Here is an 18,188-nt window from a genome sequence, read left to right as displayed (position 1 = left end):
CGCAGTTAGAGAGATACCACCGTTTTTTGAGAAATCGCTTTTAGTTTTGGCTCTGCAGCGTTAACATCCTTACTATCCAATTCGATTGCCCTTTAGTATTTACCATTCTTATTTACTCGACGAATAACTTAACTGTGTAATTAGAATTGTACGTGCGAATGGCCGATAAGTACTAGGACAGATCTTCTAAAGCACTTTTGCACTTACAACTTTAAATACACATATCAATACATATGTTAAAGCATATATAAAATTCTATGTTTAATCAATTCTCATCGCCATCAATCTATAAGAGTGTACGCATTTCGTAATCATTTTTATTTCAATTGACTTTTGAAATTTATATTTGTAAAAAATTTAAGATTAAAAATAAAGTCGTAGAGCGTGCAAATAAAGTATTGGCTTACGAATGAACACAGTAAAAAATGCTCACTGGCCAGGTTTATCAAATATCGGTAATTATTTTAACGAGAGCAGATGCATCGGAAAATAGTCTCGGCGTGATTCCACTTGCCTATATTACTTTCAAGCTTTCGATCCTTCTAGCAACAATACACGTTTGATTTATCAATCCACGTCTGCATAAATCATTCGTCGCGATGTCGTTACAAAAAACACAATATGTATATGTATATATATATATATATATACGTTTATATATGCGCAGTCGCGTTTCTACATACGTATGCATGAGTTTGCTCGCCCGTGGGTACCGCCGCGTGTCCGTGTGTCCGTTTCCGCGGGTTAGCATGCCTCAGTGTATGCGTTCATTTGAGGGCGCATATACGTGTATAGGTACGACTCGGTCTGTAGAATTGTTACGAAAGGAACAATCACTGGGCGCAATTTGTATGAATAAAAATGAGGGTATCAGGCGGAGCGTCACGTCGTTACGCTCTACTTGCACCGACGGCTCGCGTGTCCGTTTCGTGTCAGCATCTATGTGGGTACGTGTATCTTCCCCCAACTCCGCGACACGTGTATACCTCATGTATACGTACATTCGCGGTGAGCAATGTCGCCAGTTAATACACTGTGTTATGTGTCCGTTTACGCGGTTCAATTGCATCGCAACACGGCAGCGACGGGAATAAATGCACTTCACGCGGATTTATGGAGAGCGGGCTGGATCGAATCTGGCAATGGATTTTTATCGATCAAAATTTATTATGATTGGTTCCGTAGCTGGGCGCACGCTGTAATTATATGGTGAATTTAATAGATAGACTTGGAGAAAGACTTCGTCATCGGTAATAGAATTAAATGCATTTTTACTTATAGCAGCTAAGCGGATGGGATATCCTAACCTATTTATTCTTGAAATGCTTCGCTCTTCTTTTTCGCATTGTTTACATTTTTTCAACTCTATTCATTAGAAAGTTACAATATATGATAATTGAGAGTGTCGGCGTAAGTATATATGTATTTTGGTAATATAATTTTATGCTGACCGATTTTGGTATTAACGGGTATTTTAAAGAAAATTTAAAGTCACATCGTAATAATATAAAGTGAAAAAGATTTCATAAAATTTTTCAATATACTTTTCCAAGAAGGATATTTGTTAACTTTTCTAGTTAATTTAATAAGTACTTACAATAATATATCCATAAAATAAAAAAAGTCTACACACAAATACATTCTATCCATTCTTATAATTCTAACATATGTTAAGGACTGAAGAAAGAACATTGATATATAACACTTTTACAAGCTTTTAATTGAATACTACGAGAAAGTTTTTAAGTGCAAAATGAAGGAGTAACAAAAGAGTCTGGTACCGATGCTAAAAAACCAGTAAAAGATAGTAATTATTAAAACAAGAGTGAAAAATACGAGGGCAAAATCAAGAAAGGAAATCGAAGAAAAGATGAGAATACTTTTAGAGGGAATGAAAAAAGAAAAAAAAAATAGGGAAAAATCGGGAAAGAAGTCGGCAGTTTTTTTATATTAACCGGAAGTTGGATAAGAGGTGAAATCATACCTAATTGAGGCTCCAGTGAATCTTCACTTGCTAGCCCCCCTGAACTAGACGAAAGGGAGATAGCGAGCGAGAATGCACGAGACTTTTTAATGATGAACAAGAGAAAGATGGATCTGGAATAAGGTAGGAATGAGAGAAAAGTACTGAGTGGTGAACGGCAATAATATGCTCTCGAAAGAAATGGGTCTTCAAGTTGGGAATTGAAAAGTCTTGGACAGCCGGTTGAGGTAAAGTGCTGCTAACTATATATACAAAATTTTCCAGTCTTCCTTTATTTTGTCCTTTTTATACTTTATCGGTCAACCTATAATAATTTGAAATTAGAAATCATAGACTTCCAATGTTCATGGTTTTCTATACTTTTGATAAATTATTTGAATTAAACAAGTTATGAGGAACACTTTCAAGGCTTTCATCCTTAATAAGTAACTTGAAATTTACGCACATTATGAATTATAATTGAAAATGCAAATGTAAAGCTAATGTTAATGAACTAAACTGAAATATAATAAAGTAGTACTTTATTGAAGGCAATTATGCTTTATGATTTTTATGCAGAAAATAGAGTACATTTCAATAATCATTAAATATATTAAAGTCATAAGTTTTGATATATTATTTTTACGATATAGATTTCAATGTGCTTTATGTCCTTGATAATATTATTTTGAAAATTTTCTATGATCAAAGAGAATTTAATTTTTGCCATTATATTTTCAAATTGTTTAGAAACAAAATTAAATAAAAATGCAGAATGTATTTGAATGTATTTGTTGTTGTTTTTTTTTTTTTTTTTTTTTTTTTTTTTTTTTTTAAATATACCACGACCAAGAATTAAATTCTTATCAATAATGGAAATGAATTTGCAAAATATTCCATAAGTTACGTTTTCATGATAATAATTATAAATATATCTAATTATAGGAACCGAAATATTAAAAGTCTCAAATTATTAATACGTTACTATTAAACTTCATGAGAACGCAGAAAATCTCTTTGACTTTTGAACGTACGTGCATGGTACATAAAAATTTATATTTTAAAGCGAAATGGTGCATTTTCCTCTAAAGTTAGCAAACCCAACAGAAAATGGGAGAAAAATGCTTACTTCTATATATGATTCATGTGCAAATGGCCTTGAAGCGTTGCTTGGCTAAAAGTTGGCGAGTCAGCAGAGCTCAGCAACGAGTTGTGTATTACAGTATTTTTACACACCTCGATATACAGAATAATTTCTTGTGTTTAATAAACAGAGTGGATATTGGATCATCCAACTGTAATAAACGAATTATATGATTATTGCTTAATTTCCGGTTTCCTTTACATTTTTATCTATATTTGCCTATCAGTCGAAATTTTCTTCTGAAACGACGCAAAGGTAAAAAATAAATGGAAGAGCAGAAACATCAGTTTAAAAGTATAGTGAATGTAGAAATCGGTGAAAAAAGCAGATAGAAAAAATCGATACCAGTCTGGCGCATCGCTTTGGACGTAAAAAAGAAAAATGGGAGAAAGAGAGAGAAGACGGAGATAGAGAAAGTGGAAAATGGGAGAGAAGGAAGATGGCGCGGGGTCGGCGGGGCGGGGGGGGGGGGGGGGGGGGGGATACCAAAAGATCGAGAGACACAGAGGAAAAGGAACGAAGCGCATAGAGAGAACTATGGAGGAATTGAGAGGGCAATAGGTGAAAGTATATTGGGAAAGAGATAGGGAGAAAGACACATGGCTGAGAAGATGGACGCGATTTGCCAAATAATACCACTACCGATATGTAATTTCGATAAGGTCTTGGAACTTTGAAACGGATTTTTCATTCAATAGAATCAAAGAGGAGAGACTTTATTCCACCAAGTGATGATTATTATTTACAAATGTTTTTAAGAATTTCAAATTATTTGTAATAATTTTTAATATATTATTGATGTAAAAATTTTAAATAGTACTCATTATTAGATAATGCCTTATTTCAATTACAATACAAAATTTTTAAGAAGGTTGATTTGTAATATTCTTCATATTATTATAATATTTTTTGTCACACAAATACACAGCCACGCACACGCAATAATTAAATCGATGCTAAACTTATTTTGATCAAAATAATTGTTAAGTTCCGTCATTTCCAATTGTAATATATATTTATATTAATAGCATTATTCTTTCGCACTAAAGTAATTACAATAAAGTATTTCTTGAACTACTTTGCATTAATCTTATAAGAAAGTAAAATAAAAAAACGTTAATTTAATTTAAAGATCGATTTTTTAAAAATATCAAATTTATCTTTAATATATTTCTACGTATTAGAATAGTTTTTCTATACATTTGATATTAAATTTATTAAACGTTTGCCAATTAATATATAATGATATAAATTGTTAATGGTAAAACATGTATTTCTATTGATTATCAACTTTTAAATTTATTTCATTCATTTTGTTGCATGTGTGCTTTTCGTATTAAAAATTATGATTCTGTATGAAGAATAATTCCTGAAAAAATGGTTATATTAGGAAAGAAATTTCCCATCAAGTTCTTTAGATAAGTGTCAATTATTTTTTCACCCCATCCAATTTACTTGTTTTTTTGTTTTTGATATTTCATCATCTGTCACATCGATAGATTGCGCGATTCAATGTCGTCTAAATGATATCATGCAGTACCCAATTAGATTTGTTTATTTCCAATGTTCCTGCCGTTAAGCTTAAGTTACCTCGCACATGGAAATTGATAATGCAATAATATCAAAATTAGCGGTTTAACATTTACGATCATGTACAATCGAGTAGAAAAGAAGTTAGATGGAATGTGGCTGGAAATTTGTCGACTGCCCATCATAATTAATTATCAAGCTTTAATAGAAAATATTTAGAATGGAGAATAATTCAACAATTGTGGTGATATCCGTAGGAAAAATAAAATGTCGGAATTTAGTTGATTTGCTTATATCATATTTTATTGTTAAACGATATAATAAAATTGTTAATAACTAGTTTTAATTATATTTTTATAAATTTTATTGAATAAGACTCATATATCTGCTTACGAACATGTTAATTATCGAGATAGTTTTATGAAATATAATACAGCGTATATTTGATAAAATAATGATGGAAATACATTTTCTCTATTAAATTTAAAGTATCTATTGTACGATCGGCTTGACAATAGTAATTCCAGAAATTAAAGTGAATTTTACATTGTCGACAAATGTCCTAACACTTGATTTATTTGAATATTTTCAAATTTAATACTTATAACGATGGTCAATGACAAGGCAATTTCATCCGAGCGAATCGATATAACAACGTTTCATTCATAAACGACTCTCGATTGTCGACAAAAATTTTCATTTATAAAAGTTTTGTCAATTATGTGCGTGTAAAAAAAGGAAAATATGTATTTTAATCTAAAGAAGTAAATATATCATATGGAATAGGAGAACTATCGACCGAATTCGATATCGAATGTTCCTGTACATAAAAACATAAATACAAAGATTCAGTCGTAAATGAGGAAATGGAACAGATCGTTAAGTGCTGTCATCGAAAGGCAAAAGGATAAATGGAAGCTCACAAAGGATACATGCACAGATGTGCAAAGGAATTCAAAACAACTGGTTTAATTCTTGCAATTGTTCGCTTTAAATCACCATCGGAAGATAGAACTGGAACAGGCCTGACGAAAAGCCTCTCGCTCGGTCTAATCGAAAGGTACTGCGAACAATGGATCGAGCGAGGGAGGGGAGAAGGAAACTCAAGCTTTGGATTCAGCGGTTATACTTTCGCTTGGTCAGTGTCGTTGTATGTTCTGACAAGCTTTCCCGCGTTTAACTCTACTTGCCGGTCCTATGTATCCATTACCACGTCACTATTGTTATCATTCACGTGCTCATCGTGCTTACACGGCATTATAAAAATTAGTTCTCTCTCTCTCTCTCTCTCTCTCTCTGTGTATGTGTGCGCGCACGCGTGTGTGTGTTTAATTTGGCGATAGAAGTATTTTGAATTATTGCCTGGATGCGTTTCGAAGTTAATTAGCTAATCCGAGAAATTAATGCATCTCAGTTGAGTTTAATGTATAAATTGTTTTTTATTTATCTATATAATATAACGCCGAATATAATTTTCATCCGATTTGAACTTTATTGTAATTTAATTTAAAATATAATATATTCTATTTTTAACAGCGGCTATTATTGATAATCACGATGCAATTTCCATATTCAAGATTTTTTTATCATTAATATCATTGTAAATTGAATTTTCATTTCCTTAATAGTGTTGTCAACGTAATTTATAATATGGATTAATATTGGCGAGAGCAATTTTTATAATTCTCTAATGATTTTAATGAATTGGTAAATTGAAAGTCTAAGTTTAATACTATTTTATATGAAAATTAATACTATATAAATCTTGATTGTGCCAAGATTTTTAGTAAATATATCTCTTTTACAATATTCAATCAATATAACAGCATAAAGCTCGTTAAAACAAAAAAAAACAAAAATAAATCAAAAAAAAAACAAAAAAAACATCGATATAAATAATAGCATAATATTCTCATTGATGATGAAAATTTAGTTTTTTTTTTTAACCAAGCATAGACGATAGTGAAATTAAAAAAAAAACAACAACAAATTTATTAGAATATTATGCTTACGAAACATACCAAATATTTTTCATACGCGATGCATAGCCTGAAATTTCAATGGAAATATAGGGCTTCCAAGTTTTTCGTCAAAACCAAGAGTCCGCCCCTATTTCCCAGGGCAATGAATATAATAAATTCGAATAAGTATAAAAACACGCCACAGCAAGCACGCGATCTTTTCTCAATGCAAGTATTTCTAGGGCGAAAGAGAGCAGGATGCAGCCCTCCTTGTTTATCCGGTGCGCCGTAATTCCCGCGGTAAAACTCATAGGCGTGTGAGCGCGCCGTTATCGCAGCCTCGACATTCTCCCCGTCGAAGTCTTCAATTTGCCCGCTCGACATCAGCGGCCTATAGTCGTAAAAACGATGCCGTTAAACCAGCGTCTTCCTACCGATGCGACACTCTATTATATGCACCATTATTTTACAGCATCCAGCGGTAAAAGGTCCAGGTTGCGATACGGGAGTGGTTTGGTGGTGTAACGCACTTAAGGAATTTGATATTTTCAAGTAGCGCCTACGCTATTAAATAGCTGTTCGATTAATTTTATATAGCCTTCACCCTCTGATATTTATTACTACGTAGCTTTTGTTGATTTTTGTTGTAATGAAGGAAAAAAAAATGTGAGAACTTATTATTTTGCACGCATTTTTTTTTTTTTTTTTTTGCGGTTATCAATACATTAAGACAAAATACTTTTAAAAGCTATAACATACAGTGATAATAAATATTTTTATGGAAACTTTCATTTATAAATGCGAATAATAATACCATCAAATGATGCTTGAATATAGACAGGAGCATAGTTAGTTTTATTCGAGTATACGCATAAATTTGTGAAAATAATAAATATTCATATAAGTTTTGTATATGTTTGTATATATATATATATATATATATATATATATATATATATATATAATGGATTAACAACATTTTTTGTATAAACAGTTTTCCTAGTTATATTAAATAAATGATTTTTAATTGAATTCGAAAACAAGTATTGAGTTGTCGTATAGAGTGAATTGTATACAGCATTTTTAAAAAATGTGAAAATCTATTTGAATCATAAAATTCCATTACTTTCATCTATTTTTGCTATTTTTTTCACGATGCCATCTACTTTAGTATAATATAGGTAAACTATGAAAATTATTTTGTAAAATCGATAGACGCCAGACTTATTTAAATTTAATATTTATTCACTATATGGTTGCAAATTTTTAAGAAACATGTACCAAATAACGAATTGATATTCATGCAACACTATTACAATAGAATTGATTTAATATTATAATGAAAGGGTCGTTGATTCGTCGTAGAGTCGAGTATAGGTAATTTAATACACGATTATTAGATGAGAAGAAGCTCTTAATAAAAATGCTCTTTAAAAACAAAAATAAAACCAAAAAAAAAAAAAAAAAACGCATTGATTTAAGGGTGAATTCGAGGATTGAACCGACGATACCTTTAGTAATATATTAAAAGATTATGGTAAAAAATGATTACCGAACAATTGCTATTAAGAGAGCTCCCACAGAGCCGCTAATCGACATCGAAGCGCTTTATCGTCAAGCCTAGACCAGCCATCTTCTCGACGCTACCACCAACGCATACATACGGCGCGCCCGTGCACACGAACGCATATCTACAATGATAAGCTCACGTTGACATCCAGCTAATGCTTCTCAGCAAGTTCAGACTGACTGTGAATTAACGCTACTATAATAGACGTTCGCTCTCTTCGGGGAATAGACCAAGCAGCTGCGATCAGAGTCGCGAACTGCATTAATTTCACATGCCACAACGATCATGCGGTCTTACATACTTTCTTTACTCGTCATGCTATTGAAAAGAGTCAAGTAGCAGCTGCACTTTAAGATTTTAGTTAACATCTTCTGCGATTATGTTGGCGAAGTTTCGTGCCGAAATATGTATGAAAAGAAACGTTAAAATAATAAAATCTAAATTTGTCAATTATCGTGGCAATTAATCAACTTGTTTAAACAAAGTAATTTAAACGGAAAAACTAATATATTATTTATTAATACTCATATAATTGTTTATTGATTATGGATATAAGTACTAAGGTATTCACGTAGCTTGGCCTAAAATGTAAATGATTGAAGCAAAACGTAATTAATTTTTAAGATAGACGTGGACATAGGAAGAAATATTTTACAAGAACTGTACTATTTTCTATGAGTACATAAATCATTTAATTCGAAAATATAGAACTTTAAGAACTTCACTCTGCAATGTTTCAAACTTAGTTTTACCCACATATAAACATGATAGATATTACTAATTAAAATTTCATGTATATAGCTAAATAATTATGAAAAATATAAAGATTTTAAAATCGGCTAAAATTCAATCTTGTCAAATTAGTTTTACAGTGTCAAAGGCTGAATGATTTTTAAAATGAATTACAAAAAAAAAAAAAGAATAATAGTCATTAAACTACGTAAAAGATTAAAACAACAAAATTCTTGGGCAAAGTATTGAATTTCCAAATAATTGAAAAATAAATCTATCGTATGAAGCAACTCTGTTCTTATTTTATCGTTATTGATATATTTTTAATAATTAAAGGAACGACAATATTTCATTAAGCAATATTTAGTTAAATTACGTACATTATTAAAATTCATATTATATATTGTATTTTTTTTTTCTTTATCAATATTTTAATGTATTATAATTTATCGCGCGCGCGGACACAAACACACACACACACACACACACACACATTTGATAAAAAAACTTATAGATTTATAACGTTTTCAATAAGATTGTACAAGATGGTAATAAAAGGAAATTATTAATCATAATTAGTTACTTCTAATTTTGTCCATTATATTTTACGATACCTAATGTCTGTTTATAAGATCACCACAATTTCAACGCTAAACCTTTAATGTATTTGACAATTAGCTCGATCATAATTAAATGGACATCGTGCCATTTAATTTAAAATATCAAAATATACTCGAGCCTTAAAGCACAGATCAGCAATCAAATAATAAAATAATCGAAATAAATATTTATTCTCAAAATTTAGTTATAAAAGTAACGAGAACAATATTTTTGGTAATTCGTCGGGTTGTTGGAAAGAATGGTTGACGGGAAGTGAATGATGGTTCCGCAGACCAAGAACGTGATTAAGCAAACACCCGGACTTTATAGAGATGAGTGAATTTACGCGCCACGGTTCCCTTGGAAGTCTCGTGCCCCATTGGATGGTGAAAAACGTTCGATCTGGGATTCCATCGTCACGTTTTGTTTTACTCATTCGTCCTTTTTGATCCATTCCATTTGGTCGTTTCGTAGCATCCCTTTGTAACATTTTTCTTGATACATTGCGTCATTTTTCAGTAGTAGGACGTTGAGCCAGTCGTGCCTTACCCAATTCCCGATCAACAGTTGAGCATCGCTCGAAGCTACAGCGGTGTCGATGACCTCCTCTCGGATGCCGTTCTAGACTGTCGGACTCTCACCTACATTTAACAGATCCAATTTTGCGAATGCCAGATATTCCGGAAGTTTTGCCCCCTCGGGGTTGCCGTCCAAATTGTCACGCTCTATGTGGTGCACGTTCGTGTCGCGCGGCTCGACGCGATCTCCATGCCCCTGACCTCGCAAACCCGAATTCTCTACTCCTCGGGAGGGCAGTTCTTCTCGCCGGAAGGGCGTGCACCGCCACTACCATTAGTCTCTTTGGCGCGTCGCTCCTGCTTTTGTAAAGGACAATGGCCAACGCCAAATCCCTGCTGCAGTGATATGGCATGGCTTCCGGGAGTAGTCCCTTGATGATACGACAAGCTCTATCGGATCCTCCGCTCCCTCCCCCCCCCTCCCCACACCACAACTTTTCCACAAAATCTTCAACGCAGAAGCCTACGCGGAGCTGTTGTTTTGAGAGTCAAAGCTCTCGACGATTCGATGATCATTTGCATTATATCAAGGTGCGCCTTATCAGATTAATTATAATTAGTGAAGCCGTAGCAAGAAGTGTTTGAATCATTGGGAATTATTGTGTGATACGCGTGGATTGGTGATAAAGTTTGTCAAGCAATGATACTACACGCAATTATATCTAATTCTTCATGAAACTCGAGGGCAACTCCAACAATGTGCGCTTCGTTATCATTAATCTGAGAAAATGGTGTAAACAATGGGCAGAATCGTACGTAATAGGTCCCGAGACACGATAGTGAAAAAAAAATTTATTTCAAAGAATTTCAGTAGCTCGTCGTGTATGCATCTCCTCGTGTATGCATCTCGTCGTTTATGAAGCGAAACGTTTATTAAAGTAAAGTTAATGTAAATGGAGGTATGGATAGGTGGAGAATTCAATTAAATGTTTTCGCGAATGAATTATGAGATGGCGAGAAGACACGAACGACAAAGATAGGATAGTAAATTCGGGAAATTCAGCTGGCGCGCGCAGTCGTAAAGCGCGCATAGGTGTCGCGAGATTGCGGCGTTAAGCGTCGTAAAGTATCATCAGCGCTATTAAATTACGCGGGCTCTGGTTTTCCAAGGTGGTAAAATTCACACGCTCCCTCCCCGGCACTCCGTAAGCGTGTTTACATTGGGCACGTGAGGGCGTGTGGGTGAAGGCGTTCTCGCGTGTGCAACCGCAGTCTCGTCTTGGGTGCGCGCGATATTTTGACGAGCTCCGATATCTTTTCATTTTAGCGCGTCCCTGCACTCTTCTCTCGGCTTCATTAAAGTGGAACCGTTCTTCGTTATATTCGTTCCCTGGATTACTTACTCCATTCAAACTGGGATATTATTAAATTTAATATAAAATATGAGATGGTAGAAGTGATGGTAGACAAAGAAGAAAGAAAAAAAACGTAAATAAGAAAGCAGGTTTTTGTGAAATTAGAATATAAGTGGGGTCGATGCCTCGGATAGTGTCGTACGACACGAGAATATGCCTTAATCTTTCATTTGAAAAAAAGTTTTATTATCTAAGTAGGGGTTGTAGTACTTTCTTTTTTTTTTATTTTTTTTTTTTTTATTTTTTTATTTTTTTTTATAGTATTTTTAATACAACATCGAGAATATTAATAATGTATTAATATTAATTTATTCATATAATTCCCTTAACATATTTCCATCAATTGAAATGCTCTTTTGACCATATTCATCTCGTGGCTCTTCAATAAATTAATGAGAATTGTTTAAATGAGTCGCGCACATGATCGTAGCAATGAAAATTTTATCTATTCATGTGATTAATAATAATTTTGACAAATCGTGACTTAACAATGTGAGATTCAGTACACGTTACGTTATTAGATAATCATATGATTAAATTTCATATCTGATAATTCAACGATTATAACGACAAACTCATTGATTATTTCTTAAATTATTTTTCTAATTCGAAGATTCTTTTTAATGTAAAAAGAATTGCTGAAAAGAGATTCTGCAAAAATTGATTGCCAAATGTATGGGAGTTGATTTTTGGTAATCTTGCAGCTGGCAAATATAACTCTTCAAACTATCTTACACGGAAATTCATATAAAAGTGACATATCACTTATTTCCGTAAGATAAACGAAGCAAACATCACAAAATGAATATAAAATAAATTTCTCAAAGTGATCAAACAATTTTATTTATTTAAGTTCATGTCTGCATAGATCAAAGTGAAACCGCAGCTTCTTACCGATTTGTTGTTCAAATTATCTATTAATAAATAAATCTAAATAATGCAAACTATGAGATAGCCTACTTTAAAGAATTATTTTATATTATTTTATATTAGTATCGTTAATCAATTTCAAAGCATCATTACGGTAAATTGCGTCATCAAAGACCGTGAGATTGTTGAGACTGTTGCGTTGGAATTGAATGAATCGAGATAAAAAGCTCTTTGTGCAATGGTTACCGCGATTATTGACTTTCAATCAAAATGTATGGAATGGACTGTATATTTTAATAGTTGAAAGTCGTTTATTTTCTTTTTCTTTTTAAGTTTTAATATTTTACAATTAATAAAAATTCCCCCACCTGTTTCATAGTCTCTTAGATTATAACAAAACTAGTCTTATTATTCGTATTTATATATATATATATATATGTATTCATATACACGTGTGTGTGTGTGTATAATGTCAACTGTCTGTAATATACTGTGGTTAATATAATTGCAATTAATATAGTATTTTAATATTTTTCGCAAAAAATTTTTTCTATTACTGAAGCAATATTTTATTATAGAATTGAAAGAATTACACAAGATAAAGCAAAAAGTGTAGAAATGTGTCTTTTTTTTTTTTTTTTTTTTTTTTTTTTTTTTTTTTTTTTTTTAGAAAATTAAAGTGAACATTTTTCCGCTTTTTAAAGAAACGTAAGAAATGTAAATTTTCATTTTAAAAATAGGTACTTTGCATTCGAAATTATTCTAGAAATATATTCGTTAAATTGATTTTTAAACTTTCGGCTCAACTTTATAAATTCCATCTACTTTCAACATTGTTATATTAACAATGATAAGTATTAATAAATCTTTTAATGTTCGTTAATAACCGTAACTTGTCTCGACATAATTTTTATTTCCACTCTATATTAAAATCATCTCTATTCTATTTAATCATTTTTAATTATGTATCAAATGTAATTATATATTCATAATAAATTATTAATGCAAAAACTAGCTGTTGAAAGTACAATAATAAATTGAAATGAATTTATTAAATTGAAGTTGGATACTATTTTCACGACTATAGCAGTTTCGAGTGAATGATGAATACGTAAGAAATGTTTTTGGAAACTGGACTCGTAAGGATTCCAATTAAATTTCATTCTAACCGTGGCATTATATTCTCTGTAACTCTTATTTGTATAGATATTGTTTATGGGATTGTGCGTTAATTTTTTAAAAAGAGAAGGAAAAGTAAATTATAAATATAATCAGAAGAAATGTTATCACGGAATAATTAGAAAAATTATATTATAAACGAGGTTATAAGATTAATCTGAAACGTAACAAAAATTATTATGATTATTTAATTGAATTATTATTTCATTTTAACAAATTTCTTAATTAATCCAGAAATTTTTCATATTTTAATAAAACTTTTATTCTATTTCTTATAATATAGAGATATAAGTCAATTAATTACCATTGTCGTAAAATATAATTATTGAAAATACATATAATTTTAAGTATTGAGAAGTTTTGAAAAGTACTTGGATATAATTAAGAATGTTTTCATACTAGTAGTGAAGAATATATTTATAAATATTTTAAATGTTTAAATATTCGTCCAAAAAATCTAATATTTATTTCATAGATATCATGTTTGTAAAAATGACTGTCCCGTGAAAATCTCGGAGTTAGAAAAATTTAATGGATTTAAATAATTCTTCAATCAAATAAATCATTTATTATGAGCATGTCGATACGATTGAAAAGAAAATCTTGAATCTTAGGAAAATAAACGTTAATTTTATCAATGCTTATTTTATGTCTGGTATCAATTGAGAATCAGTGGACAAAAGGCACATGTAGTTATTACCAAAGCTGGATTAAAAGTGATAGTTTAACAGAAAATGCAGAAGCTAAGCGGTAACAGAGTCATTCAAGTGGAATGTGCAACAGCGCAGTAAGAGAGAAGGAAATAGGTTTAAAGAAGGAGGTCGATGGAACTGCGCTAAGTGACTGGGAACACTGGTACGAAACGGTTCGGCTCTCCCACTTTATTATTAGCTTACGTTCGTGTGTAATATGAAAAGTATTTAGCCCCTAACAATGCTAGAGGAGTAATACGGCTTTCCAAGCCCTCGACCATTGCTGTAGTGGTAGTTTCGCGCTTTGCTCTAGCACTGTCGAGTTAAAAATGCTTGTGTACGTGAGTCGTTTTTCAGCTTGTGTTTCGTGATGGGCTTATAGCACCTCGTGCGACTCTTTCAACTTTCCTTTGTTTATACGCATCTCCTCTCTCTCTCTCTCTCTATATATATATATATATATATATATATATATATATATAGTGTTTGTGTGTTTTAGCGCGTGCGCGCGCGCGCGCACTCGTACGTGCATCCGTAAGTAGCACTGTGTATGCATAAGTATGCGTATGCGTGTACATTAAGGATGAACTTATATACTTTTAAATTTATTATTATTCATGGACGTTACGAACCGAATGAGGTAGTCCCATGAAATTTCTATTTATTTGTTAAAGAAATAGTAATGAAGTAATGAAATTTTAATTAAAAGTGCAAGGAAAAAGTTTACCATAGTATTTTTGTGTCATTATTATTTTTTTTTTCTTTATCACTGCAATTACGTAGTGTACATTAGCCAAGTTTTTTGTTACATTCGTAATATAAGCGCTGTTAGTATATTACAAAGATAAATAAATAATAATTTTATCTTTTATCAACCTTGCGTAGCATTCAGTAAACAAATGAAGTAAGCAATAAGATGGACAAAGAATAAATATCAAAACTTTGTTGAAATGCAAACTTTATTTCTATTTCAACGTATTTATATTAAACCTAATGACTATTCCTCATTTTATGTGTTTCAGTTTTTGTTTTTTTTTTCATTTGGTTTTTAACTTAAATTACAAAGATTTCAGGTCAAGAAAGTGTAAACATAAAGTCAAGCTATATAAGAGCTTTGTGCGTCATAGTTTAAGGTGGGTCAAGTTAATTATGTTTTGCACCTACCATATGAGTAAATTACACAAGTTATGTGTGCTGTACACGTATCATTAAAATCAGAGGGTCTCTTAAACTTTCATAATATAAGTTCTTTATTCAAAGAAGTTGATGAAATGACAAAGTTTTCATGATCTAACACACGATTTAGCACACTATGAAAATTGATAAAATGTGTAAAAAAAAATCTTGATATAATTGCAAACGTATGATTAATGATATGAAAATAATTTATATAAGACTTATTACAAACTTTTTAATGTCATTAGGTATGAATATAATCGTATATTTTATAATCCAAATTATTTTTCCTGAAAATAAACTGGTTTTGCTTAATTGATTTTGCTGAATTTCGAGACAAACTGAAAACGATTTTTATTTACTTCGTATGTCATTTGAATTTATTATTATTAAATTTAATGAGTTTTCGATAAAGATTTATCGAGTATTGAGTCTGAACTTACGCATCCATGAATAGTAGAATCAAGAAATAACTGATAGTAACCCACCTAAAACCAAAAATTATAACATTATTAATATATGTTTGTAATATTAGATAAATTTTGGAAAATTTATAAAAAATTTATGCTCGTACTGTTGTTTTGTTGACTTAAATCTAATCTGATAAATATGTTTATTATTGATAATGTACGAAACACCTATTATTGCGTTCCAGGACTTTCATACAAAACTATAAATATATAAATCTATGCATGTGTTTGTTTGTTTGTTTGTTTGTTTGTGTGTGTGTGTGTGTGTGTGTGTGTGTGTCACAAGACAAGATATTTACGGAAATTAGAACGTGGAAAGATTTTTCTACGAATAAATATTGTATGCATAGACCAATATAACAAATATTGATAAAGTTATATTGATATTATAACATGTAAAAATTCATTATGTAACAATAAAATTATATCATAAATTTTTATATATTTTACAGTGTAATGTATAAAACTTACTAACTGTTATTAAATTTTTAAGACTATTTTTTCACTCTAATCCGATTCCAATAGAATGCATAAATTAAAATTATAAAATATTTCATATCAGATATCAATGATTCGAATTAATTTCTTAAAATATAAATATTTTTAAGATACGGTATAATTATATAATTAAATCACTTATAACAATTGTAAATAAACAGAGTTTTATCCATGTCAATGTTTATTGACATGAGTTTATTTAATAGTTTGGTGAAGGAATTGGAACTTCGACTTGAAAACTTATAAGACATTATAATATCATATAATATTTTATATCCATCAACTAAAAATCTATTTATATATTTATTCGATTATAACTACACATAAATTTTTAATTAATTACAAGTATCTCTATATTAATGTATAGTTACAATATACGTTTGTTTATAAATTTTGTTGGCTCTCAATTGTCATCATACTAGGATAATGTACTTGACAATCGACTCTTTTATATCAAAGCATTTGCAATTCTATAGATGAAGTTGTTAGGTAGAGAAAAGAGATGAGAAATGGCCGTTTTAGATTTAGTCTTTGTTTTCGGGCTCACCACTCTTCAAACCAATCACATTTAAAATGAGCGATGTAAGCTTCCGGGACCTAATTATACTATAAATTTCTTTTTTTTACGGTCAGTAAGTCGTGAGTAAAATGCATCAACTTGCCTCGCTATTGAGTTGCTGTTTTCATTGCCATATGTAGGATATTGAGATCCAAGCTTTCAAAGTGCTAGCTTTCGATAATGTTACAAGACTGTTACTATAAGCGTGTACTTATAGTAGCTTATTATACTATAGAAAGCTATAAGGGGAAAATAAACGGCGATTACTATCGTAAACTTAAATGATCATCCGATAAAGTATTTCCCTGATGTGAAAACGTTTCTAAGTGATTTCAATACATATATCAGAATAGCAGAGTTTTATATATTTAAATATATTTCAATGCACAGTTTCAACTTAATTTCTTCTAATTTTTTGCAATTAGCTGTTAGTTTAAATTCGTTATTAATTTCGAAATTATGACAATTATAAGATTAATTTGAAAATTTTATACAATTTATATGACAAAATATGTTTAATTTTTAATAATTTCCATTCAAATAGAAATATATTTCCAAAATATTTTATAAATTCTAATGCACATTTGTAATATATCACTTTGTATGATGAATACGTTCGTTAAAAATTCCTTATTATAATTATCTTATTGTGTGCGTTAATTATCCTTATTATAATATATTATCGATCGATTTATAAATACATGTTAGACAAGATTGTTCGATATTTGCTGAATTGCTAAGACGATAGTGAGTAGTTAACACTCGAAGTGGTATGTGAACGAGCATTTAAACCTTTTAGGCGCGTTACGCTATTTGGTCATTCGATTTTACACGAAGAAAACTTTCTTATAGTTACTTTTTACATTGCAACTTCTTGTTCATGTTTCGTGACTTTTTATCATCGGTCACCAGCATTGCCTCTACAAGAGTTTCGATTTTTGCATTGGTCTTTTCTCATCGGAAATAATAAAATAAGATCAAATAATATCGATTAGAGAATAAATGAAGTATATTTCAATTATTAAGTTAGACATATAAAAATATATTATATATATATTTTTTTTTTTTTTTTTTTTTTTTTTTTTTTTTGAAATTGTATACAATAACAAAATACGTGTACCGAATGTTAATTAAACGACAAGGATTAAAACTTTCACGACTTTTAATTATACTATGGAAATAAAAGAACCAAGTAGAGAAGTTTAGCAGAAAAACCAGAAATTAGAAGACCCTAAGATAGAGCGAGACGAAGATATGATGATAATATTAAATTGTGCTTAAGAGAAGTTGACTATCACCAAGTATCTTGGG

This window comes from Ceratosolen solmsi, unplaced genomic scaffold (assembly GCF_000503995.2).
Source record: "Ceratosolen solmsi marchali unplaced genomic scaffold, CerSol_1.0 scaffold3, whole genome shotgun sequence".
NCBI lineage: Eukaryota > Metazoa > Arthropoda > Insecta > Hymenoptera > Agaonidae > Ceratosolen > Ceratosolen solmsi.
Note: the sequence above shows the minus strand (reverse complement) of the source record.